The sequence below is a fragment of the Chelonia mydas genome, chromosome 26 (assembly GCF_015237465.2).
Source record: "Chelonia mydas isolate rCheMyd1 chromosome 26, rCheMyd1.pri.v2, whole genome shotgun sequence".
Classification (NCBI taxonomy): Eukaryota; Metazoa; Chordata; order Testudines; family Cheloniidae; genus Chelonia; species Chelonia mydas.
In genome coordinates, this window is record NC_057859.1 from 10,669,364 (window position 1) to 10,694,182 (window position 24,819).

Sequence of the window (24,819 nt, forward strand, 5' to 3'; positions counted from 1 at the left end):
CTTCCTGAGCACCTGCCTTTGTAACACAGTGCTAGAAATAGATAAGATCAAGATTAAAGTCAAACCTCCGCCCCCCTAGTTTACTTTTACGATCAGCTCCCATGACATGAATATCTCCCTGGAAATTGCCACGTCATAAAGACAAATCATCTTTATAGCTACTGTTCTATGACTATCGAACGGTTTTCATACTCATATAAAGCAAGTGGTTTCAACCACAGATACGCTTTGCCAAGTAGTTACTCCAGTGTTGTTAGAAATATTGCTTTTCCAGGGGAAAAGACTATACAAGAAAGAGGAACAGAGCAGATATAAAGATAAAGACCGAGTCAAGGAATGAACTGGGATATCTTTTGTTAGGGACCTTTATAAACAGTCCCTTTCTATCAGGCTCAGATTCATCCCAGTTGGCACTCACTAACCCTTTGGTCAGTGTGTCTTATGTCATATGGAACAAATGACTTCATACAGGGATCACAATGGCTCTGAGGTCTGCAGCCATGTGCGGGCTGTTCTGTGAAAGGGCCGATGTATCCACCATCACAACTGTTTTGTCTGCAGGCAGCACAGAGCAGGCCCCACTTTTGACATTCACTGGGTTAGATGCTACTCAGACTGTAGCAGGTACTGGTCGGTTCAACAAGACGACGTTAGGATTGTCAAGTGCGACTGGAAATCTTGGAAAGCCCTGCAAAGGTTTGGTTGGACTTCCCCTTGAGATGGATGCCATCTAGTTAAATAGCTGAAGATGGAAAGTGTAATAACTGGGAATAGTGTAATAATGTCCTGCAGGATTGCTAGGTATTTCTCTTAACAGATCCTCAACGGTACAAAAAAGTTTGGAAAGAAAATTATTTTTTAACCAAATGACATTAAGAATATATTTTCGTCGTGTCAACCAGTAAATCAGAACAATTGCTGGGGGAAAATAAATGAGTTTTACTACTCTCGGACTAAAAGTAGTGTTTGCGGATTCCTATAAAAAATTCTTTACCACAATTTAAGAGGGAAAAAACCCCCAAAAACCAAACTTAAACAGAGTAACAGAAAAGCTCGATCAGGCCCCCAAAAAATAATTTTAATGTATCCCTGTACTACAATCCTTCTCATGAGTAAAAGCAAACTCCAAATTGTTGTTGTATATATTGTTATTGCATGCTTACCATATGTTAGATGGAAGCATTTCCTATCCAGTGTGGATAAAAGAACATTTTTCAAGTTGTAGTAAATTATTATAAAGCCAATGATATTTCATGGCATGTTATTGTATCAAGCTGTGCTTGTTGTGTTTTTGTTCTTTATGTTTGTATTGCTTTTTATAAATGTACAAATATTTCCTGTAGTGACGAATACCTGCTTTACATAGCATTAATTGAACTACAAGGACTATGGGCTATGTACGCCCCTCGATCCGCTGAATGGGAGTCATGTACATGGATCTAGGGTAGTCTATAGCCGTTCTGCAGTGGGTATGTATAGTGATAAGCAAAGGGCTATTTTTTATTAACTGAACACAGAATCATTAACTGGTTATTGACCAGTTATTTACTAGACATTGAACATGCAGGTTATTAACTGGACATAGAATCTGAGTGCCCACGGGCAATCTAAGTTACTTGTTTTCAGTAGACCCTGACCATGTAAAATGTACTCAGCAAAACCAGAGCAGATGTTGGCTAGCACAATTTACCTCCAGTGTTGTATTGAAAATCAACCTATGTGTGCACAATTATGCAGCTTTGGAGCTTGGTGCCACTGAAGTCAATGGAAGTTCTTCAGTTGACTTCAACAGGCACAGGACCACGGCCACATTTTCTGGGGATGCAATAGGTGCATGTACTAAATTGAAAGCGACATGGCAAACGCTGACCTTTGTGCATGTATGTAGATGCCCATTTGTGTGTTCTGACGAGGCTTTCAGCAGGTGCAAAACATCTAGGTGCACTGTTCTTTGCAGACACGTGCTCCTTCAAATGCGTGGCCCTAAGTTTCCAAAGAGATGATCCTAAACAGCAAAGCTCTGAAATGACCTTTCCCAAAGAGGAGAATGTTTCTGATAGCAGATGGGTCTTTAATCTGTAGCAACCTGCATGAAACTTGGAGGCAGGAGCACAGATTGCAGGAAGGAAGTGTTCAGAGAAGGCTTCAGTAAGTCAGCCTGTGTGCATGTGGCTGGAATGCTAGCTGCAGTTTCAGCATCTCTGTAAATAGTTCTCTTAATAAAGGGCCAGTTTAGGTTTACAAGCATGGAGTCCTTTTATGTATTAGCCAGCATGTGGTATACGAAACATAATCTAGCAGACAAAAGCATAACAAAATCCAATGGTAGGAAACTGAGGCTAGACAAATTCAAACTAGAAATAAGGCACACATTTTTAACAGTGTGGGCAATTAACCATTAGAACAGTTTACTTAGGGATATGATGGGTTCTCCATCACTAGAAGATGGGATGTCTTTCCTAAAGTTATGCTTTAGCTCAGCCAGAAATGATGGGCTTGATGCAGAAGTGACCGAGTGAAATTCTGCTGCCTGTATTAGGCCCCTAGGGGGTCAGACTAGATGATTGGAAAGCCCCTTCTGACTTTAGAACCTGTGAATTTATGAAAAATCAGGCCACGGGGAACCACCTGGGTAGCTGCGCTCATATCTAAATTTCATTGTATTGCATGAATATGAAGAGAGAAAAAGAAATAACTACGGTGCCGGGGGGTGGAGAGAGAGGGCAGGGAAGTGAAGGCACCTTTGCCAAAGCCAGAATCTGAATGGAAATTCAGACCAAAAGGACATATCTTCAACTGAGTGGGACTATGCTGATTGACGTCAGCTGAGGCTTGGCCCAAAACCCATCTAGTCTGACCTCCTGTCTCACACAAGCCAGAGAACTTCCCCACAATAGTTCCCACAGAAGATCTTTTACAGAAACATCCAACCTTGATTTAAAAATGGTCAGCGATGGAGAATCCACCACAATCCTTGGTCAATTGTTCCGCGGGTTAATTACCCTCCCTGTTAATTACTCTCATCATTATGAATTCCCACCTTATTGTCAGTCTGAATTTCTCCAGCTTCCCTTTCCAGCCACCTTTCTCTGCTCAGCCCCTAACTCCACCTCAACAAAAGGAGTCACAGTGGTCCTTTATGGCCTTGGAATCTATGAACTTGTCTACACTCGAAATGCTACAATGGCACTGCCAATGCTGATGGGAGGGGTTCTCCCATCAGTATAGGTAATCCACCTCCCAGAGAGGCAGTAGCTAGGTTGATAGAATTCTTCTGTCCACCTACCTCTGTCTGCACTGGGGTTAGGATGATTTAACTGCATTGCTCAGGGGTGTGGATTTTCCACACCCCTGAGCGATTTAGCTGCATTAGCCTAACTTTGTAGCGTTGACCAGGCTTATGAAACTTTAGGCAACCAGGTTTGAGAACGTTGGCCGTAATTTCACATCGCCTTCCAGTGACAATTAATGCTATGCAAACAAGGTTGAATGAACTGGTGTACTGTATACAGACATATGGTACCCTATGTATCCTCTCCCGATAGAACTTTCCTGTTGTACATATTACAAAGCTGTCGTTCCAAGCTAGCCATTTGGAGGCAAATGTTCCTTACAGAGCAAAAGGAAGAAGCTGAATGGTGAAACATCTGCTCTGCAGTTTCAACAGGAATTAGGGTTTCATTTTTTGTATCGTTTTTACCACTTGCACAAGCAGAAATATAGAAGTAATAAAATTGGTCTTGATCGCAATGAACAGCTCTGAGTGATTTGCTCTGACTAGGACACTCCGGCCCGGGACTTATATTATTCTTTATTCATGTACATTTTTTATATTCAGTGCTCTACGTCAATCTGTGTCCAACAGCCTGAAAGAAATGTGCAGTAGCATTTGATGAGGATTAAGAACATTTCAAAATGCTGAAAAGTTCCAAGCTGCTGCTGGCTGTAATTTGAAGCCTTTGTTCAGATTAGCCTTGTGATCTTCCAAATTCTCCAGATACTCCATGTCGTGTCAAAACACGTTTTGTCATCATTTAGATGATGGGGAGTTGGAGCGGGGGGGCTGCCTAGTTTCTTTGAGAACTCGAGCAAGAATACTGCTAATAGCTGGGGATGATGCAGGAGTGGAAAGGAAACATGCTTTATAGTTCGATATTGACTTCAGTGTTGATATCCCAGGACTGGTTGGAAGGAGACAGTTAAGCCAGGTTTAAATGATGATGTTCTACTCCCTGTGTTTGTTGCATGTGTCATTTGTTAAATTCAGTCATTACCCTTGCTGATCTTGAGGTTATTATTAAAGAACTACACTAATTCAAGCCTGTTTCCATATGTTTTGTTTACTAGACAAAGGTGAACGCACTAGGAGAAAAGCAGGAGAACCTGCTCCATGTAAAACTTCCCTTTCCTCAGTGTGGAATACTGGTGTTCTGCTATTGTGGGTTTCTAATAGAATATTTCCTTCCATGGAGGAAATGAAGGGAGATTGATGAAGATGGACACATAAGCAGCATGACCAAGGCCCCAATCCAGCAAACCATGTAAGCACAGGCTTAAATTTAAGGATGTGCTTGAGTCCCGTCGACCTCAATGAGTATGTCTACACTGCAAATGAAGGTGGGCTTGCCTGCCCACTCTAGCTTTAATCGACCTAGTGTGGGTAACAATGGCAGTGTAGACACAGCTGCTACTCTGAAAAGCGTAGACATGATAGCACAGACTTCAGCATGGGCCAGTAACCCAAGTACGTACCCAGGGTCCCTGGCGGGCTTGTATTCAGGCAGCTAACCTGTACTAAAGCCCATGCCAACCATGTCTACTCTAGATTAAAGTTAGAGTGGGCGTGCTTACCTGTGCTACAATCGAACCTCCCTTTGCACTGTAGACATACCCAATGGGACTTAAGCAACGGGCCAAAGCGTTTTGCTGAATTGGGGCCCTCCTCGCACACGGTGTGCGAATAGGAGCTTGCAAATTGACAAGCCACAACATTCTTTGCCAGATCTGTCTCTCCATCTGTCTTGTTGCCAGAACTGAATTTGCTGGGAACATGCAAATGTTCTCCTAATCCATTCAGCAGCGTGTAACGTTCAGGTTGTGGGCTGCATCTCACTGCAGACTACTGCCTGAACCAGTTTCCCAGCCCACCTATCCATTCGTATCCTCCTAAAGACTCACCTTTGCCACAATGCCCACAACAATTAATTATAAGCTCTGGCAGCTTTTCCAGTGCAACTTCTGTTCAATACAGCCTGCCTTTCGTACTGCAAACTCTTTAGGGTAGGTATTGCCTCCGTGTTGTGTCCTATACAGTGCTGAGTACACACACAGACACCCTGCCGTTGCTTAACAAATAGCACCCCAAGATACTGACAGCCCCTCCTTCCGAGTCCTCTGTTTTGGGGTTCCCTTCCCAACCTGAGCCACCAAAGCCCTGATTTTCTGAGGTGCTGAGGACCCCGCTGCTCTCACTGAAATCTGCAGAAAATCAGGCCTTAGGTGTTTCATGCAGGGACTCAAAAATGGGGCATCCAAAATCCGTAGCCATCCCTGAAAACGTGGGCTCTGGCTGGTCTTCGGTGGCCTACCCCCAGCTTCCTTCAGCAGATTTAACACTGCAGGCTTAGGCCCAAAGTTTTTGCTGTTGGATCTAACCTACCTGTCCCTAACCACTGCAAGATAATGGGAGGAGACTCACTCTGCTTGCAGTGTCTTGCTTTTCACATCAGAACAAGGAGCCTTATTTCTGGGGCTTGTCAGGGGAAAGACAACGGAAAGTCACAACCCTCCCCCCTGCAACGCAGTACAGCACAATTGGAAGCTGTCCTCATCTACAAGAAAAGGCTATCAAAGATAGGCTGTAGCCCCACCCCCACAATTAGCATGAGATTCAAACTCAGGGCTTTTCCCAGGCATTTCATCTCTGCACTGAGCATCGAGGCCAACAAGTGGGGACTTTGCGGGGAGTGCATTAGAAATTGTCATCACTTCCTGAGGGACTCAAACGAGAGCACAGGAAACAAAACCATAAAGAACTGTACAGTCTCAAATAAATTCTCTCCTCTTTATCTTAGAACATTACCCTACTCTAACCTCTCTCCTGGGGAGATGGAGCAGCTTCATTCTCAGGACCAAGTCTGACTAGTAATGTCAGGTGTTAAAGCTTAAAAGGGGTCTGGTTTTCATAGATTCATAGATATTTAGGTCAGAAGGGACCATTATGATCATCTAGTCTGACCTCCTGCACAACGCAGGCCACAGAATTTCACCCACCACTCCTACAAAAAAACCTCACACCTGTATCTGTGCTATTGAAGTCCTCAAATCGTAGTTTAAAGACTTCAAGGAGCAGAGAATCCTCCAGCAAGTGACCCGTGCCCCATGCTACAGAGGAAGGCGAAAAACCTCCAGGGCCTCTTCCAATCTGCCCTGGAGGAAAATTCCTTCCCGACCCCAAATATGGCGATCAGCTAAACCCTGAGCATATGGGCAAGATTCATCAGCCAGATACTACAGAAAATTCTTTCCCGGGTAACTTGGATCTTACCCCATCTAATAACCCATCACAGGCCATTGGGCCTATTTACCATGAATATTTAATTACCAAAACCATGTTATCCCATCATACCATCTCCTCCATAAACTTATCGAGTTTAATCTTAAAGCAAGATAGATCTTTTGCCCCCACTACTTCCCTCGGAAGGCTATTCCAAAACTTGACTCCTCTGATGGTTAGAAACCTTCGTCTAATTTCTAATCTAAATTTCCTAGTGGCCAGTTTATATCCATTTGTTCTTGTGTCCACATTGGTACTGAGTTTAAATAATTCCTCTCCCTCTCTGGTATTTATCCCTCTGATATATTTATAGAGAGCAATCATATCTCCCCTCAACCTTCTTTTAGTTAGGCTAAACAAGCCAAGCTCCCTGAGTCTCCTTTCATAAGTCCTTTTCAGAGGACTCCCTGCAAGTCTGGCCCCCGTAAGGTGTCTCTGCTCAGGTTCCCCAAAACATTAAGGACTTCCATAGAAGTTAAGAGTCTAAATACCTTTCAAAATCTGTGGCCCTAGCTACTTTTGAAAGCCTGTAGCAGGCTACTGTGCTTTGTGAGGTCTGCTTCTTGTTAGCCACTGCTGATTACTCACCTGTGTCTCTTAATTAGCCCCAGCTGGGCTTGCCTCTGCCTAGTAGCAGGGAGTGGTGCTTTGTTTCCCTGGTACAGAGTTTGCCTGAAACTCCCAGAAGGTCAGGAAGCTGCTGTCTTTTCCCAGGTTAAGCAGCTCTGAGCTGGGTGAGGGAATGTCAGAATAGTTCAGTGCAGGGTTTTGCCTTTCAGCTGCGAATGTCAGCCTGCAAAGAAGCTAATGCGCAGCAAGAGATGGTCCCCATTCTGCTTGGGGGCGAAGCGGAGAGCAGAATGCTGGAGCTACCTGAAAGAGGGAGTGTGAGTGGTGAGTCTAATTCATGTTATATCATTCCTAGCTTCCCTAATGTATCATTCCCAGTTTTTCAGAGCAGGTGAGATTACAAGGAAAGGAGATTGTTTCCTCAGGGTCCTAGAGGAGGAGACAGACTGGAGCCATTAGCCTCTTGTTTTAGGAGCAGCTCCACACACTCCTGAGGATTTACCATAACATATGAAACCATTGTGCCTTTGAGTCAAATTTCTGCCTCCAGCAGCAACCATGTAGGAAGGCAAAACAAACAAACACACACTTTTCACATGGGCACACAAACGAAGCCAAAGCTCACTGCAGTAGGAGGAAAGACTCCCACTAACTCGAACGGAGTTGGATTGGGCCCATGATCAATTGCCCAGTGATTCCCATGTGGGTGCGAAAGGGAATAATTCCTTCCTAACTCCTGTGTCAATCTTCTAGTCTGGAGCGTGAGAGCTGACTACGTGTATCTTGGCGTGCAAATTGTCTGGAGACAGCCCGAGCTATATAATTTGAACACCCCCACTCGCTAACATCAGGGGCGTTTGGATTCACGTTTTTGCTTTGGGGGCACAGTTATGAGAGTTATCCGGAGTCATAAATATTCTCCCTTTTAAAAGCCCACCAGGATATTTGACTCTGGCCTCAAGAATTCTACACTGGGCAGGAAACAGGATGATTTTTTTTTCTAATTCTAATATATAATGTGTACAGTTTGCATATGCTAAGTTCATACCTCTTGTAAGGAGCACAATGGAAGTCCCCTGCTGGATTCAAAATGTGTTCAGAGTCTGTGCTCTTCTTTAATTTTTAAGACCGAGAGGTTTTAAGTGATGCTCACGCCCTTTTTAAAGAAACACGTCTATACAACATGCACTGGAAGGTAACGTAATGGCAAATAGAAAAGGTTCCCACTGCCAAAAAATTCTGTTGCATACGGGGGGGTGGAAGAATCACTGAAAATCAGGAGCAGTTTTCCCCAGCAATGTGTGGTGTGTGTGTGTGAGTGAGTATACACACACACACACGCACACTTTTTTTTTATATATATATATTTGAAGAAGAGCAAAGTCAGACTTAATCAGAACTCAATGCTGCCAGCATCTTGTGCAATAAACAGGTTACTGTTGGCCAGTGTGGATCCTGCCTAAATGAATTTGATCATGAAAGGGGGAGGGGGAAGTCTCTTGATTCGAGGATCTGCTGGAAGGCTGATATTTTCCTCTTAATTTTAAAAGCCTTTGTGTGCTCTGAAGCTGCAGTACATATGGGTGCTGTCTTGGCCTGTGGTTTGAGAAAATCTCCTGAGCTAAGCATGCCCTAGCCTAAGGTAACCAGATGTCCCGATTTTATAGGATAGTCCCGATATTTGGGGCTTTGTCGTGTATAGGTGCCTATTACCCTCCACCCCCATCCCGATTTTTCACACTTACTGTCTGGTCACCCTACCCTGACCTGAGCAGGAATTTTCAATGCTTTTTACTGACTAATTAATTACTGTAGCTCCCAAAGATACTTTGGGATATTGTTGTACCCATTCTACAGATAGAGACGCGAAGGCGCACAGAAGTTCAGGTAAATGAATATGACGCATGGCATAATTTTGCAACCCTTCTAGTCTATTAGGAATTGATGTTCCACTGTTTATACACACTCAGAATCCCTATATCGTCTCTGTTTTGAGGGCCTGATTGTGTCTGTCACTGTGAGTTTAGGGCACGTAGCAGCTTTCAGAAGATGCTCAGCAGTTGGCAGGGTCAGGCCCAGCAGGTTTTAGTGCTTGTATATTTTTGTGTTGTCTCAGTACTGCTTCAGGGAGATGAAACAACATGAGATCTGGTTTGGGTTATGACATTTCAGCTCCTAGCTGGAGACTTCCTTGGAAAGCAAAAAGCATAGAGCAATACGCTTGCATGTTCGCATTCTTGTATCCTGATGTCGGTGACTGTGATTGCTGAATCAGTGTGTATGTCTTGCTAGTTGTGGTGTTTATAAGGGCTTCTCTACAAGAGGAAATTGACGGGCACAGCTAAAGCAGAAACATTATTCCACTATAGCTATGGAGCTCATTTTCCCTGTGTAAACAAACCCATGCGTTCAAGCAATTGTTTTAACAATCAAATGAGAAAAATGGCCTGGGAAAATGCATCCTCTTGGTTGCCAAAGTGCCTCCATTCGGTTAGAATTAGAACTTCTGCAGAGCTGTCGCGCTCAGGCCAAACCACACTATTCCTAAAAGAAGAACAGGAGGACTTGTGGCACCTGAGAGACTAACTCATTTATTAGAGCATAAGCTTTCGTGGGCTATAGCCCACTTCATCGGATGCCTAGAAGGGAACATATAGTAAGAAGATATATATACATACAGAGAACAGGAAAAAGTGGAAGTTGCCATACCAACTCTAAGAGGCTAATTAATTAAGATGAGCTATTATCAGCAGGAGAAAAAAAACTTTTGTAGTGCTAATCAAGATGGCCCATTTCAGACAGTTGACAAGAAGGTGTGAGGATACTTAACCTGGGGAAATAGATTCAATTTGTGTAATGACCCAGCCACTCCCAGTCTCGATTCAAGCCCAAGTGAATGGTATCTAGTTTGCAAATTAATTCCAGTTCAGCAGTTTCCCGTTGGAGTCTGTTTTCTTATGCTCAGATAATTTTGTTAGTCTCTAAAGTGCCACAAGTCCTCCTGTTCTTTTTGCGGATACAGACTAACACGGCTGCTACTCTGAAAACTGTTTCTAAACCGAGTTTGTTGGTTTTTGGTTCTTTTAACTAGACTGTAACTTCACCTCTTATCTTAACGCTGCCAGGATTTCATTGTATTTATTGTGGTGTTAATGGGGTGTTAGGGCTCAGAGCCTTGATTAGGTGTCTTTTTATTATCTTAAATCTAAACAAATAATGCTTCCTTGCCTCTAGCTGCCCACTGACTGCTCAGTTAGGCCTTGATGCTCATAGACTTTAAGGTTGGAAGGGACCATCATGATCATCTAGTCTGACTTCCTGCACATGGCAGGTCTCAGAACCTTACCCAGTTGCTCCTGTCATAGACCTCTGACCTCTGGCTCAGTTATGAAGTCTTCAAATCATGGGTTGAAGACTTCAAGTTACAGAGAATCCAACATTTACACTAGTTTAAACCTGCAAGTGACCTGTGCCCCCTATGGCAGAGGAAGGCGGGGACTCCCGCCCCCGCGTCTCTGGCAATCTGACCGGGAGGGGAAATTCCTTCCCAACTCCAAATATGGTGATCAGTTGGACCCTGGGCATGTGGGCAAGACCCACCAGCCAGACACCTAGGGAAGAATTCTCTGTAGTAATTCAGAGCCCTCCCCATGCAGTGTCCCATCGCTAGCCCTTGGGAGCTCTTGCTACTGGTGGTTACAGACCAGTGAGGGGTTGTCACCGCCTGCCCCACAACCTTGAATCCCTTGGGGTGCTTTGCTGTCGTAGTACCTGAGTATCTGGGTATAGCTACAGCCCTGGTCCAACGACCTTTGACCCCATCAGCCAGTCTTGACACCTTTGACACCAGCCGCACTCTGGCTTCTACCAGTCTTGGTTACTACTTGCAGGATGAGCCTAATATCCTCCCAGTCCTGAATTTTCCCAAGACCGAGAGTTCTGCACGGTTTAGCCCTCTCGAGGACAGTTCAGGTATTAAAGGTTCATTGCTCCTGTATAGAGTCAATATGCAACAGTTTGCTACATTAACTGGAGTTCAGTTTAAACACAATACTGGATTGGTTTAAATTAAAGTATAAAACAAGTTTATTGCTAAAAGGAGATAGGATTGTCAGTGAATTTGAGTATCTGAGACAAAGACAGAAATGGTTACAAGCAAATACAAGTGAAAACAGGAATCAAAAAGTCTGAAACTTAACCTAGCAAGTTGTGGTTCAAGGCTTTATTTAAGATGGCCTTTCCCGTCCCCGCTCATCCAGCAAGATGGTGTCTGACCCTTTCCTTGGTCACAATCTCTCTTGGGGGCCAAATGTGCGACTGCCTTTGTTTTCTTAGGTGAAAGAGAGAACTTGGGGTTCTCTGTCCCTTGAAGTGGATTTTTCTGAAGATTATCCCTCAAAACCAAGTTTATTCAAATGGCTAAGGAGGTGACATGGAGTCTGGTGCGGAAGGAGGTTCCGTGCTCTTTCTCTTCCCCTGTGTTTGCTTAAATGCACATTTGCTTTGTCTCCTGCCATTTCCTTCCCCTGCTGTCTGGAGGACCCTGTTTTCTACTTGCACTGAAGTAAACACACACTCCTCTGTTTAGGATAGACCTGTTTAATTACCTTTGCCTAGGCAGGACTGGGTGGTTTTAAACATGTGCTAATAATATCATACTGGGCGGGGGGGGAGGGTGTTTCATTACATAGTGTTGCTACCCGCTTTTCACCATGCTGCTATTGAGCTGTGAGTTACTAGTTTTTAAATGATGCCTCACAAGGTGTATTTTGTGCAGGTGTCATTGTAGGATGTGAATACAGGGGTGCTTTCAGTCATTTGCAGGATCAGGGCCTTTGGGTCTGTCTTTACTGCATTGTAAACCTGGGTCTGTGGGGCCTGGACTTGTAGACTGTGTGTTTCCAAGCCTCACTTGAGCATCCACACTGCATGATAAACATGGGTTTACAGTTTCTAGACCTGCATCTTGCAGACATTCTAATGTATCCGTACTGCACTGTGCAGACCTTGTGATCTGGGTCTGCATCTTGAGTTGCATCCACACTGCAAAATGAAGCTTAGAAGCAAGTCGCAGTGGGACTCGATCTCTGACTCTCCCATCCCCCATCCCAACGGGGTCCTAGGACCTGGGTCCTGAATCCTCGCTGACCCGAGTCGGACTGATTTGTGTGTGGACAGAAGGGAGGTTTGGGTTCAAACCTGAGTCCAAACCAGGCCTTGGTGCACAGTATAGACATACAGGGTATATTCACACTGCAAAAAAACCCAAAAACATGGCATCTCAGAGCCTGGGCCAACCCTTGCACTGCAAGGCTAAAAATAAGCAGCCTAGATGGTGCTGGTCAGGCTGGAGCCTGGGCTCTGAGACCCACCTCCCTCGCCAGGTTTCACAACCCAAGTAGGAATGTCTACCTGGCTATTCTTGCCCCGGAGCACTAGCCTGGGTCAGTTGCCCCGGGCTCTGAGACTCAGTCTTGTGGGGGATTTTTTGTTGTGTAGATGTTCTCACCCTTACGGGCTAGAATGTTGTCATAAACAGATGAACGCCAGGGTGCCAAGACTTCTTTGTGGAACAACAACTTAATAAGGATGCTGTCTTGTGGCCACCTCCTCGGCCGTGTGAATTGCCCCCCTCCCCATTCACAGTGGCAGAATGTCTCTCTCTCCGGTAGCTACAGCAATGGCTGAGGTGGGAAAATAGTAGGCAAGTCATGAAAGTATTTAGGCAAGCCATGCCTAATGCAATGTAGCAGCTGGGAGCAAAGAGAGCCAGTGCTGTGTGACTGAGCAGGTTTCCCACTGACTGCCAGCAAATGGTCCATCCGCGACTTAAATCCCGTCCCCACGCATAGGCATTTTGCTGATCCCCTGCATAGGACTGAATTTCACCCTCTATGTACAGGTGAGGGAAAGTGCCTTGTGGTTAAAGCAGTAAGCTGGGACTTAGGAGACTGGTTCAATTTCCTGATCAGCTACAGACTTTGTATGGGCCCGTTCAGCAAGCCTCTTTGTGCCTCAGTTTCCCCATCTGTAAAATTTGGGTGAGCTTTCCTCTTTCTGTCTTGTATCTTTAAATTGCAAGCTGCCAAAGTCAGAAATTCTCCCTTACTCGGTGTGTGTGTGTCCGTGTCCGTGTCCGTGCAGCACCTCACACAATGGGGCCCTGACCTCAGCTGGGACAGCTAGGTGGGGCTTGTAGTGCAAATAGGATCTGGCATGCTAGAATATACTGTCAAGTCCTGCTTGCTTCACTCAGGAAAGCATGCCCGTTAAGTTCAGTGAAAGCAGGATCTGTCTTATAGCGGCGTGGTCCCTGGGAGGCATTTAGGAAACGCTTTCTCTCGATTGCTGTTGGAATGGGGCGAAACATTCGGGTGACCCCTGTGCGATTTGCCTGGGGCACAAGCAGTTGGAAAATTGACAAGTCTGTTAGCTCTGATGTGAACTGGTTTGGAGGTTTCACGCCAACAGCACGTGGCTCCAGAGGTAAGATTCTGTGGGCCTGTGCAAAACCATCCCTGTCATGGTGCGCAGAGGTCGGCCAGAATTCTAGCTCTCCAGCTGTTCCACGCTCAAGGAAGGGCCATGGCTGGCTGGGGAGCTGGCTGCTGGCACTGGGGAGTTGGATGAACCAGGCTGTATTGCCAAAGACCACATGTAAGAGCCGCCCCTTAGCTCCCTGAAAGGCCCTCTGTCATCTTCTGGGTGCTGTTGGCAGGAGAGGCCGCTGCGATGCACCTCCACACCCAAACCCATGGCACTGTCGCCACCACCTAGTCCTCAGTGAGCTGCTTCAAATCCTGGAGGCTTGTCTGACCCTGGGGCTCCAGGAGCAAGCTGAGAGGTGCACCTACCCCCCACGCAGATAGAGATGCCTGGGAGATCAGGTTCTTTTATCTAAGTGCCCCATCTCGTACTGGTCTAGCAGACAAGGCTCTTTGCATGCAGTGATGCTGAGTGAACTCTCCCTGATTCTGACCTGAACTCCAAGCCCAGGCTAAACAGCTTAGTCAGGTACTGCCAAGGCCCTCCTACTTGGCATTTCAAATATGTCCCCTCCCAGCCTCTTTTCCACCCCATAAGTTCTTCGCCAACCACCTCCTAGACATCCTCCGTTAGCTCCTCTAGTTAACAGTCGCTCACGCTGACTCCGAACAGATGCGTATTTAAGGCCCAGATCCGTGGGGGAAGACTTCTGCACCCAGGTGGATCCAATTGTGGGGCCTAAACTCTTCATGACGCAACAGCCCCAGCTCCCTTTGAATCTCAAGGTCACAACTTTCCACTGAAGTGAGTGGGAGCAGAACTAGAATGTGGGGAGAGCGGCAAGGTCTCCTGTAGAACGTTTACTCTTTCCCAGGGCATCCTGCAGGGTGCTCCGTGCCCCACAGACACAAACTAAGGACGTGGAACCAGATGCTCGACCGGTTTAAATATCTGTAGTTCCATCTAGGCCCCAGTGACTGCTCTGAGGAGCTTTCTGTGTGCAAAGGTGGTTTGGAAAGAGGTCTCCGCCACGAGAGTATTGGAGGTCTTTGAAAAAGAAACACAGTGATCAGTCCCCCTTAAAAGTTTGCCAGTTCTTTAAATAGCTCGGCTTTCTCTATTGCAAGCAGAGAAAACTTGGTAATGCTCCATGCATGGAAGTAACTTTATCTACTTGTCGGAGGCAAAATTGGCAAGGTTTGAAAGGACGTCCTTTGTAAATGGAAGACATCAGAGATAAGGACCAAGAAAAGCCCTGCTCTGGCTGCTAATCATCAGAGGTATTTTGGGCTCTACTGATACAAAAGGCAGTCTTGTTTCCATCTGAAGACTGAAATTCCCTGGGTTTCTTCCCTGGGATTATGCTGTCTACCTCATGGGAACAAATGAAAGGAAAATGCTAGCGTGTTAGAAGCTGGGGCCTTTGCAGATCGCTATGGAGTGCTTCTCCCAAGCATGAGAGGCGGCATGGGACCCAGCATGACACTTCTTTACCAAAGGATCTTGACGTGCTCTGAAAACAATGAGGATCTCTGCCCATTCTAAAGATTGGTAAAGTCAAGTTAAGTTACTGGCCCACAAATTACCCCATGAAGGAACCAGAGGAAACACCTTTGGTCCTTTCTCCCTAGGTCATGTGCTCCAATCAGCAGACTGTACTTTCTTTAATCAAAAACCCAAAGAAAATCATGAACTAAACATACAGAAACACACAACAGAGCATGGGTGTCATGGTATTGTCTCCCCTCTGCTGAGCAGTAGCTGATACTGGGGCCAGGCAGATCTGTTTCCTTGAAGTGGAGAAATTAGTGGCACAGCTACCAAGTATATTCTTAATGTAAGTTGTTTGTTGCACATTGTATACACCAGTCCTGGAACAGAGGCGCTCACAAACAGCGCACAGGCAATTCCTTCGTTCTGGGATCTCACTCCAAAGCCCAGTTCCCAGAGCAGCTCTGCCCCACAAATTGACTCTAGTTAGAAAGATTAAGGCAGACAAACTCCCTTGCTGCTTGCCACAGCTTTCCCCCCCTTCTCCAGAGAACCTACCTCACACAGCTAACAACACAGTATTCCTTGAAAGACAGCATCTCTCTCTCTTGACCTTGTAGGACTACATGTCCTAGCACCATCTGGTGACTCCTGCCATAACAATACATGTGGCTTTCTCTGGTCTTCTGCAGCAAATGTTTATAGGCTCAGGGGTTAGAGCCACGTGTTTCTCATTATCAGCTCCGAGGACCCAAGGCTCTGTGTATTTACAATGGCCACAGCCGTAAGGAATATTGGCCATGAAGGCCATCTCAGGGATGTTATTTGAAGGTCCCTTATAGCCTTTCACGTGTGTTGTTTTTGCTTTGTTTTTCCATGCGGGCTCCCTACGTGTAGGGGCTTCTGTGGAAGATGAAATATCCCTTTTCTCTGTGTAGTTCAGCTCAGCGCAGGCTTCTCTCTGCAGGTCACTTAATAAAAACAAACATGGACCTTTCACTGGGGCTCTGAAGTGTTTGGCTAAATGGGGGTTTCCCGGCATGCAAGTTGCACTCCTGGGTCCTGAGTAGGATCAGCAGTGCTGAAAAGGAGACTTTTCTTTCAACCTTTCTATCCGAGACAGGAAATGGAAGCACCTGGGGCTTTGGGAGAGAACATGTTCTCATGATTCCCAGCCCAGTCTTACAGACTCCCTGAAACAGAGACTGGAGCCAAATAATCAACCTCTGCTTGGCCCTTTGCTGATTTGAATTCCCATTCTGAGTCCAGGTTCACAGCATCCTCTGTCACCGGGCGGTTTTAGAACAGGAGGATTCATTCATGGTTACCCCTGCATATGACCAAGATGCTATAAACACCAATGTCAGGGGAACGCTAAATATGCCACAGTTGTTTGAAAGCCATTATCCCACAGTGATGCTCACAAAGCCGGGCACCAGGGCCATCCAACAGAAAGAGCTTGATTGGTTTTCTCTTAGGCTGAATCTTATCAATGACACACTGGCCTCTTCTATGTTACTGTGAAAGTTGTTAGAGAAGAACAGGCTTCGAAAGTTCCAGGCACTGGTATGGTTTCATAAGGAGAGCAGGCATTAGACTATAGGCTTGTCTATATGGGGAAGTTGTTACAAAATAAACTAGTGTTTGGGTTTGAAGTACAATAGCTGTTCAGCACCAACTCCCATGTGGACATGCTTCTTATACTGCATGAAGAGTTAATTCAAAGTAGGTAATCCTGATTAACTCCATGGGTGGATGTTCTTATTCTAGAATAAGAACACCTTATTTTGAATTAGCTTAATCCTAATCAGAAATAGTTAATCTGCAGTATAATCCCCCATTTTACAGATGGGGAAACCAAGGCACAGAGAGTCTAGGCAACCGACCCCAAGGTGTCTCAGGAGGCCTGCGGCAGAGCAGAAAAATGAACTGAATGCTAGGCTAATGCTCTAACCACTGGACCATCCTTCCGCTCCTGGGTTTGAAGTCACTGCGAGTTTTGCCTGCTTAAAGACTGCAGGATTTGGCCTTTGCTTTTTCTCTTTTGAATCCAATTTTTACCAAAAGCATTTGGCTGAAGCGCGATGCTTTGGCGGAGGCCAGCTGCTGGCTCACCCAGACCAGTGGTCTAATCTACCACTGGTTGGTTCTCACAACATAAATATTAAACAAATGGAAAACAGACTGGAATATGGAAAGCATAAAGGGAGGCATGAATTGCTGGAAGCTAGCCAGAGGAGAATTTCTTGACTCGATGGGTTAACCGCTGAGTTTGATCAGAACTGTAGGCAGAGATGTTGTTAGCCTGGGGAACCTTTAATGTGTCCATGTTAGCAGGAAACGTTAAGAGTTTACTAACCTCCATTTAGAGGGAGAACCACAATCTGGCAAACTCAGATCATTTCTTAGCTCCCTGCCCATCCACCCGTTAGCAGGACCACCATGAAGACAGAGGACAAGAAAGCTAAACAATTGTCCCATTCAACTGCCAACGCGCCAGGAAAATCTCCCAGCTTCTTCGAGCTGCTGGGAGCAACAGTGACTTTCAGGAGAAGCCTGGTGCATTAGGATCTTGATACAAACAGTTGAGTATGTTGGCATATGTGTGAGCCAAGGCTTGCAAGTTGGAGAGATTCAAAGGGTACGTCTGTATTCCAGTCGCTGGGTGTGATGGCAATGCAGCAGACGTACCCGACGTAGCTTTAATCTCGCTAACTCGGGTCCCGAACAGTGAAGCTGCAGCAGCAGTGAGGTCTAACGGATGGAGCACTGAACTGGGGCTCAGGAGACCTGGGTTCTATTTTTGGTTCTGCCACTAGCTTGCTGATCACATCACCTGTCTCTGCCCCAGTTTTCCCATCTGTAAGATGCAGATAATGATACCGATCTCCTTTGTAAAGTGTTTTGCGATCTATGCGTGGAAGGTGCTATATAAGAGCTCGGTAGTATTATTAGGGCTCCACACCTGAAATTGAATTACGCTTCCTTACTACACTTTATTTTCCATCTTCTCAGGTAAATTAGTTCATTATTAAAGGGCTTGTCTACATGCAAAGTTGCACCAGTTTAACTTAAGATGTGACTTTTTTTTTTTAAACGGGTTTAATTAAACTGGCACAAAAGGCTGCGTGGACACTTGTCCTCTAAACCAGGCTTTCTTCAGTTTAGCTTAAGTCAGTTATGGCTTGTCTGCATGGGGAAGCTATTGAAAAATAAGCTAGGGTGTGACTTTAAAGGGCAATTGCTATTCTGTTATGGCTTGATCCACAGTGAAATATCCTATTGGTATAGCTAAGAACCACACCCCTGCCTGACACAGCTATGCCAACAAAACTCACAGTGTAGACACAGCTATGCTGATGGAAGAGTGCGTTCATCAATGTAACTAACCTCATTCCAGGAGGTGGTGGTCCTACTCCGGCAGAAAAAACACCTTCCATCAGTGTTGGCTGCATCTTCGCTATGGGACTGTGTTGCCTAAGGTTATGTCTACACCATGCACCGTTGGCAGCTGCATGCAGGGTATGCGTAGCTACACGCCACAAGGAAAAGCCAGCTGGGCCCACACACTGTAGTGTGTAGCTACGCGTCTCGGTGAAAGGCTCTGGCAGGGGGAGGGAGTAGAACGCTACATTGCTAAAATAGCAGTGTAGATACGGCAGCACGGCTTAGGCGAGTAGAGAACCATGTAGGGTAGGTACTCAGGTACGTACCCACACCCTTCAGATGTCTTTTCTCGCCCAAGCCGAGCCTCACCATCTACCCTGCTATTTATACCCGTGCGAAGGGGAAGACCCATGTGTGTACACTGCACACCGCCAAAAGAAACGTGCAACGTAGATATACCCCAAAAGTGTCTGCTTGTGATTTAACTTAATCCACTTCCAGAGAAATGAGGCCTTCAGCTGCAGTGTAGATGTACCCAAAGAGTCAGTCATTCCCCTCTACTGTTTACAATCTAAATAGACAAGACCAGATAAAGAAATCCAGATCTGTGCAGTAAGGGCCAGATCCAACCCCTGTGGGAGCTTTTCCATTGATGTCCCTGGACTATTGGATTAGATACTTCCATTGTGGGATCAGCCCAGTGTAACTTTCTCTCACTTCTTTTCGTGGCTCCCACTCAGTCTTTGAACTGAGATTTGCAAGTGGAATAATACAATCCCTTCCCTATGCTCAGGCAAGTGTGTGTGTGAGGGAAATTAATAGGCCAGAACTGCACAGATGGCAGAAGCTTTCTGCACCCTTGAGGAGCGCCGGCTCAGCCAGACTTTACACAGCTGAGTTAGCCGGTCGGGTGACACATACGTCGTGTGTAATATATTTCCCCTCCGCTCACAGTGGAAAACCACACTGGCTCCTTATCTCCATCAGTCTCGCCAGGATTAAGTTCTAGCAGCAACATGCTTTAATAACTAAAAATCTGTCACCCTCATTTCTGGCAAGGACCTGGGCATCTCTGAGCCTGCACAGAGCCTTTCATCCAGGGATCGCTGAACACTTTCTAAACGTGAAACTGATTTAGGCTGGGAGGTAGGTAAATTGTTGTCCCCATGAGCAGGGAGGGCTCGCAGCTTGTTTGCTCTGGTTGACAGTGTACCTCTAGGGGTGTGGTGTATTAGAAACTGTGTTAGCATTACAAGCTATCACTTTACATTGTGAGGGGTTTCCTGATCCTGCTTGCAGGCAAGAGGGCATGCGATCTGGGTCTTCAAAAGGGTGATCAGTCCAGAACAAGGTTGCTTGAGCTGTACCTTTCTGCCTTCAGGACCAGCCTGCTCTTGTGTCTCTCAGTAATTGGCTGCTGTGTGTTAACTTTTCTAAATTCTAAGAGATAAAGCAGTGTTCCGTTGGAAGAGTGTAAATGGTTTCCCCCTGCACCCCCCATTGTGTGTGCTGTGAACATAACTATTGTCAGCTCTCATGATATTTGGTGTTTTTTTTTTAAAGCCTCAGCTCCTGGGATCAGGTGACTATGTGAGAATCTCAGCTTTCAATTTAAAAAAAAAAATTTTAGTCCCACGGCTGAGGAGAGAAGCTTGAAAACTTGACCCCCTACTGTCAGTGACCCCACAAATAAAAAGATTCCAAAACTCAATTTAACAACAAATCTCCTAATTTTAAAGCCAATATCATGATTGACAAGTGTTTGGAATTAGAAATTGTGCATAATAATAATACCCAGCTCTTACAAAGTGCTTTTCATCAGCTCTCAAAGCATTTGACAAAGGAGGTGTCAGTATCATTACTATACAACATCAATACCTAATGCTAGTAACTTATGTGGCAGAATACTCTGTCCAGCCCAATCCTGTTTGCTTTATCCAAGTGAATAACTCCACTGCTTTCAAGAACAGCAAGATTTCTCCTTCTGTGTTTGTATGGATTTCTGCTTGCGTGATCTAGTGGCTAAAGCACTGGACACGAACTTAGATCTGGATTCAGTCCCAGTTCTTCTATTGATCTACTGTGTGACCTGGGGCAAGTCACTTCTCGGTTTCCCTGCCCACCCTCTGTGTGTTGCGTCTATTTAGATTGTAAGCTCTTTGGAACAGAGAATATGTCCTGCCTCCCGCACAATGGAGGCCTGATTTCATTGAGCACCACCAGGCGTGACTAGAACTCAAATGACTTGTTGTGGGAACTCGGCCCCCCTGGAAATCAGGCCTTAAGCCTCTTTGCACCTGTTTCCTCCTCCACACCCCAAACTTACCTGCCTGGGTACGTCTACACTGCAATGAAAGACCTGCGGTGCTGAGTCTCAGAGCGCAGGTCAATTGACTCAGGCTGCGGGGCTAAAATAGCAGTGTAGACGTTCAGGCTGGAGCCTGGGCTCTCAAACCTGGTGAGGGGGTGAGTCACGGAGCCAGGGCTCCAGCCTAAGCTCAAATGTCTGCACTACTGTCTTTAACCCTACAGCCAGAGCTCCATGGACACAGTCAATTGACCCGGGCTCTGAGACTTGGTGCTGTGGGTCTTTTATTGGAGTGGAGACGTACCCTGAGATGCTTAGGACGTGGAAGCCTGGGCTTCAATTCCCAGCTCTGCTGTGGACTTCCTGTGTCCCTTATGTCTGTGCCCCCTCAGTTTGCCCCCTGTTAATGGGGCTAATAGCACTCAGGATAAAAAACATTCAGATGGTGAAGTGCTTTGAGATCTACTGATTGAAAGTGCTGTAAGAAATAAGCTTTAGCCTCATGTTTTATCCTGGAGGCGATTAATGTTTTGTGAAGCCCTGGGCCACCATGAATTAGGGAACGCCTTTGAGAAGGCACCTAGGTAGAGGCTCCTATAAAAAAGCTTTTAAAACTACCTGGCTGCTGTTTGGTTTAGTTCAGGGGAATAAGCTGGGCAAAAAGCAAGGTGTGGAGGTTTCTTTTCCTAGCTGTGGGTTTTGTGATCTGATGCGGTGGAACGGTTCAGGAGCGGAGAGGAACTCAGGCAAACGGCGAACTTGGAGCTAAGAAAAATAACAGCTGCTTTTCAGGGTTTTCCCTCCCGCTTTTTGGAAGAGTTGTTTTGCGTATCATAACTCAGCACCAGAGAGCTGAGGTCACCAGGCTGATGCAGGCGTGGTCGCTCGAGGGCAATCAGTTCCAGTCTAGTTTGCAGTGACTTGAGCCACGCAGCTCCTGCCGTTTCCCTGGCGAGTCTGAGGGCCGGGCTGGGCTCAGGCGGAGCAGAAACAGTTGATGCTTTGGAGTTCTTAGTATAATCGCAGACTCGGTGACTAAGTGAGGCTCAGATGTGGTGAAAGCGCAGACAAGACACAGGGGCCTCCTCTTATTTTGATTAAATGCCCCTACTCGTCTGCTCCCCGTGAATCTACAGTGCCTTAAAAATCCTTGTCTCTTACAATGGCTAAAATGACATTAAAATCCTGCGACTCCTTACTTTCTCCAACTAATCCGCCGGGACTGGCCTAACCTGCCTGTATCCGGTGGCTATTTGTATAATGGGAGCGCCTAAGGCCCCAACCCAGATGTGTGTTCTGTTGTATTAGGAGCTGTACAAATGCATGAGAGTTCCTGTTCTGAAGAACTTAGCCTAAATAAACGAGACCAATGACAGAAATGAAATCTTACCCCCATTTTATAGATGGGGAACTGAGGCACAGAGAGACATGCTTTGGAGGATCTTGGCCTTAAAAGCACATAACTCCTGTTGATTTCAGTGGGAGTTAAATGCCTAAATACTTGTTGAGGACCTGGGGCTAAGTGATTTGCCCACAGGAAGTCTAGCCAGGCCAGGGATCTCCTGCATCCCAGCCTAACGGCTTAAACACAAGAGCATTCTTCTTCTGTCTCTCGTTATCACTGTCTGAACTTGAGGTGTGCACAGTAACTGCTCCTTTCCCTTCCCAAGAGCTTGCCATAAATTTTCCAGCTGCGTTTCTCTTGCCATGAGTGGAGCCAGGGGCAAATCAAATGAGTGGCCTTGGATGACTTTCAGAAGGCAGGATCTCCTAGTAACAAAGAGAAATGGCCTGGTTTTCTTCTGTAGAAATGTTAGGAGTTCCTTTGGGGTTTTTTCCGTCTCCCCAGCCAATTGTGCAACACAGAGCGATGGTAGACAGACAGAATAAATCTAACCCCAAAGCCAGTAAGTGACCCAGACAGATACTCCGAAGGATTTACAATGAGGTTCTGCACAATCAAATTTCCCTTCCAACGCAGCTGTATTGGTCTCTGATATTCCTTGTGCCAGGGGCTTTGCTGGGTCATTCATAGGGTTGGCACTATGATTCGGGGCATGCCCACTGAGGTTCTCTTCAGGGGCACCCCCAGAAATGTTCCCCTGGGTATCCCCATGGAGCCAGGCAGTGGCTGGCCCCCGTGCTTTGCCCACCGAGTCAATGCCAGGCTCAGCCCTTGCCTTTTAGCTTATCCTCCTAGCGCAATGTGACCCCCCCTGCCCCATCCCTGAGAGGGGACATAGGTTACTAAAAGTGAAGTGAGGCCAGGTAAACCCCTGGGGGGGAAGCCCTCGTGCAGGAGCTGGTCCCATAGCAGTGGTGTTGGGCCCCCCTGCCCATTCAGGTTTGGCCATGACATTTGCATGATTATCGTAGTACCCTTATACAGGGCTTTCCATCAGAATGCACTTTACAAAGGAGAGCAGTATCATGATCCATTTTATTGGTGGAGAAACTGAGGCGCAGGGCAGTGACCTGCCCAAGGTCACTCAGAAATCCAGTTGCAGAAGCCAGGACTCTTAGTTCCCAGTCCAGTCCCCTATCCACTAGGCCACACTGCCTCCCATTGGAGCAGGATGGCTTTCTGTGCAGCTGTGTCTGCCCTGACTCCTTTCCTTTGAAGGCAGCCCCTGCTGCCGTCACCCATGCTCCTCTCACCGCGAGCTTCGGTCGCTGCAACGTGCTCCACGTCTGAGCTGGCCACCGATTGCTTCCCAGGAGCGTTTTCTTGTAGCAATAAAGCCCTGAGTGGTTAGGAACCTGCGTACCCGAGAACGCCTCTTTTCCCCACCCCTCCTGCCCCCACCCCGCCATGCTGCCGATCCGTCTCACTGCAGAAAGGAGAGGGCTGCCCACCGGGCATTCTCAGGGAGGCCCTTTAGCTCCGGAGCCAGGGAAACGGTGTGGAAACGGCCTGAATCGACCGACCTTTCGGGCATGTTTGGAAGGCCTCCTGGGGAGCGCGGAGGGTCAGCTGGGAGAACCGGGGGTGTTTACTGCTTTTAAACCAACATTCCTGTTGCGTGGTAGAGCTGTTTGTTTATCTCTCTGTCTTGGGCACTTACGTGGCTGTGACGAGTGTCGGCCGGTCCTCCGAGCCCCTAGGAGCGATGGAGAGCAATGGTCTCCGTGGCAGGCCTCGGCCCCGCCTCCCGGGCGCTGGGGAATTAGCGGGGAGGTGGGCCGGCCGGAGTCAGGAGCGCGCCCCTCGGGCAGGGGGGCGCCGGGGCAGGGGAACGCAGGCCCACCCAACTCCACTGCGTTCCAGCCCAGGGCCCCGGCAGTGGCGGGAGGCGAAGATCCCACCGCTGGGTCAGCGGGGCCGTCCGTGCCCGCGGACCAAACACACCCACCCCACGGTGTAGTTGGGCCCCTCGGCTACTTCCTACCCGGTCTCTGTCAGGCGGGTCGCTCCGGTCCCTCCATCTCCCCCGGGTAGTCGGCTGCGGGCGGCCCCGGCTCCCCCGGGGAATCGGCTGCGGGCGGCCCCGGTTGCCACCGGCCTTCCCCCGGGTCAGCAGCAGGCTCGCGAGGGAGCAGCCGGCCGCCTGTGTCTGTCTCCCTCCCTGGTGCTCTCCTCACTGGGCAGAGGGCCCCGCCTTTTGTACTTCCTGTCCCACCCCTCCCCTTCCGGGGATTGGCGGAAGCTCGGCCTGGCCCCGCCCACTCAGACCCAGAGGGCGGCTCCTTACCCTCTGGTTCGGAGGGGAGCCACACTGGCGCCCTGCAGTGGCCCGCATAATCATTAATGTGTTTATCCTCACGGCAGGGCTGTTGCCCCTGCTTTACAGATTGGAAACTGAGGCGCCGAACGACTAAATGACTTGCCCAAGGTTACGCAGTGGAGGAGCAGGGAATGAGTCCCAGGCTAACCCCATAAGCCCTCTTTCCTCCCCAGGGTGGCTCGTGCAGTGGATTGCTTGGGTCTTGTATTTGAACAGGAAAAAAGGAAATCCTTTAGTTGTTCCCCCGCAGGGATGGGCAACCTGAGAACGCCATGAAAACCTCCTCTCCGTCAGTT

The 24,819-nt window shown here is 47.1% G+C and overlaps 1 protein-coding gene across 2 annotated transcripts in view; it reads left to right on the plus strand.

Annotated features, from left to right (window-relative positions):
* ANTXR1 (ANTXR cell adhesion molecule 1) overlaps positions 1-24,819 on the plus strand; it is a 223,681-nt gene that overhangs the window by 176,699 nt on the left and 22,163 nt on the right. The gene's annotated exons all lie outside the window — the stretch shown is intronic.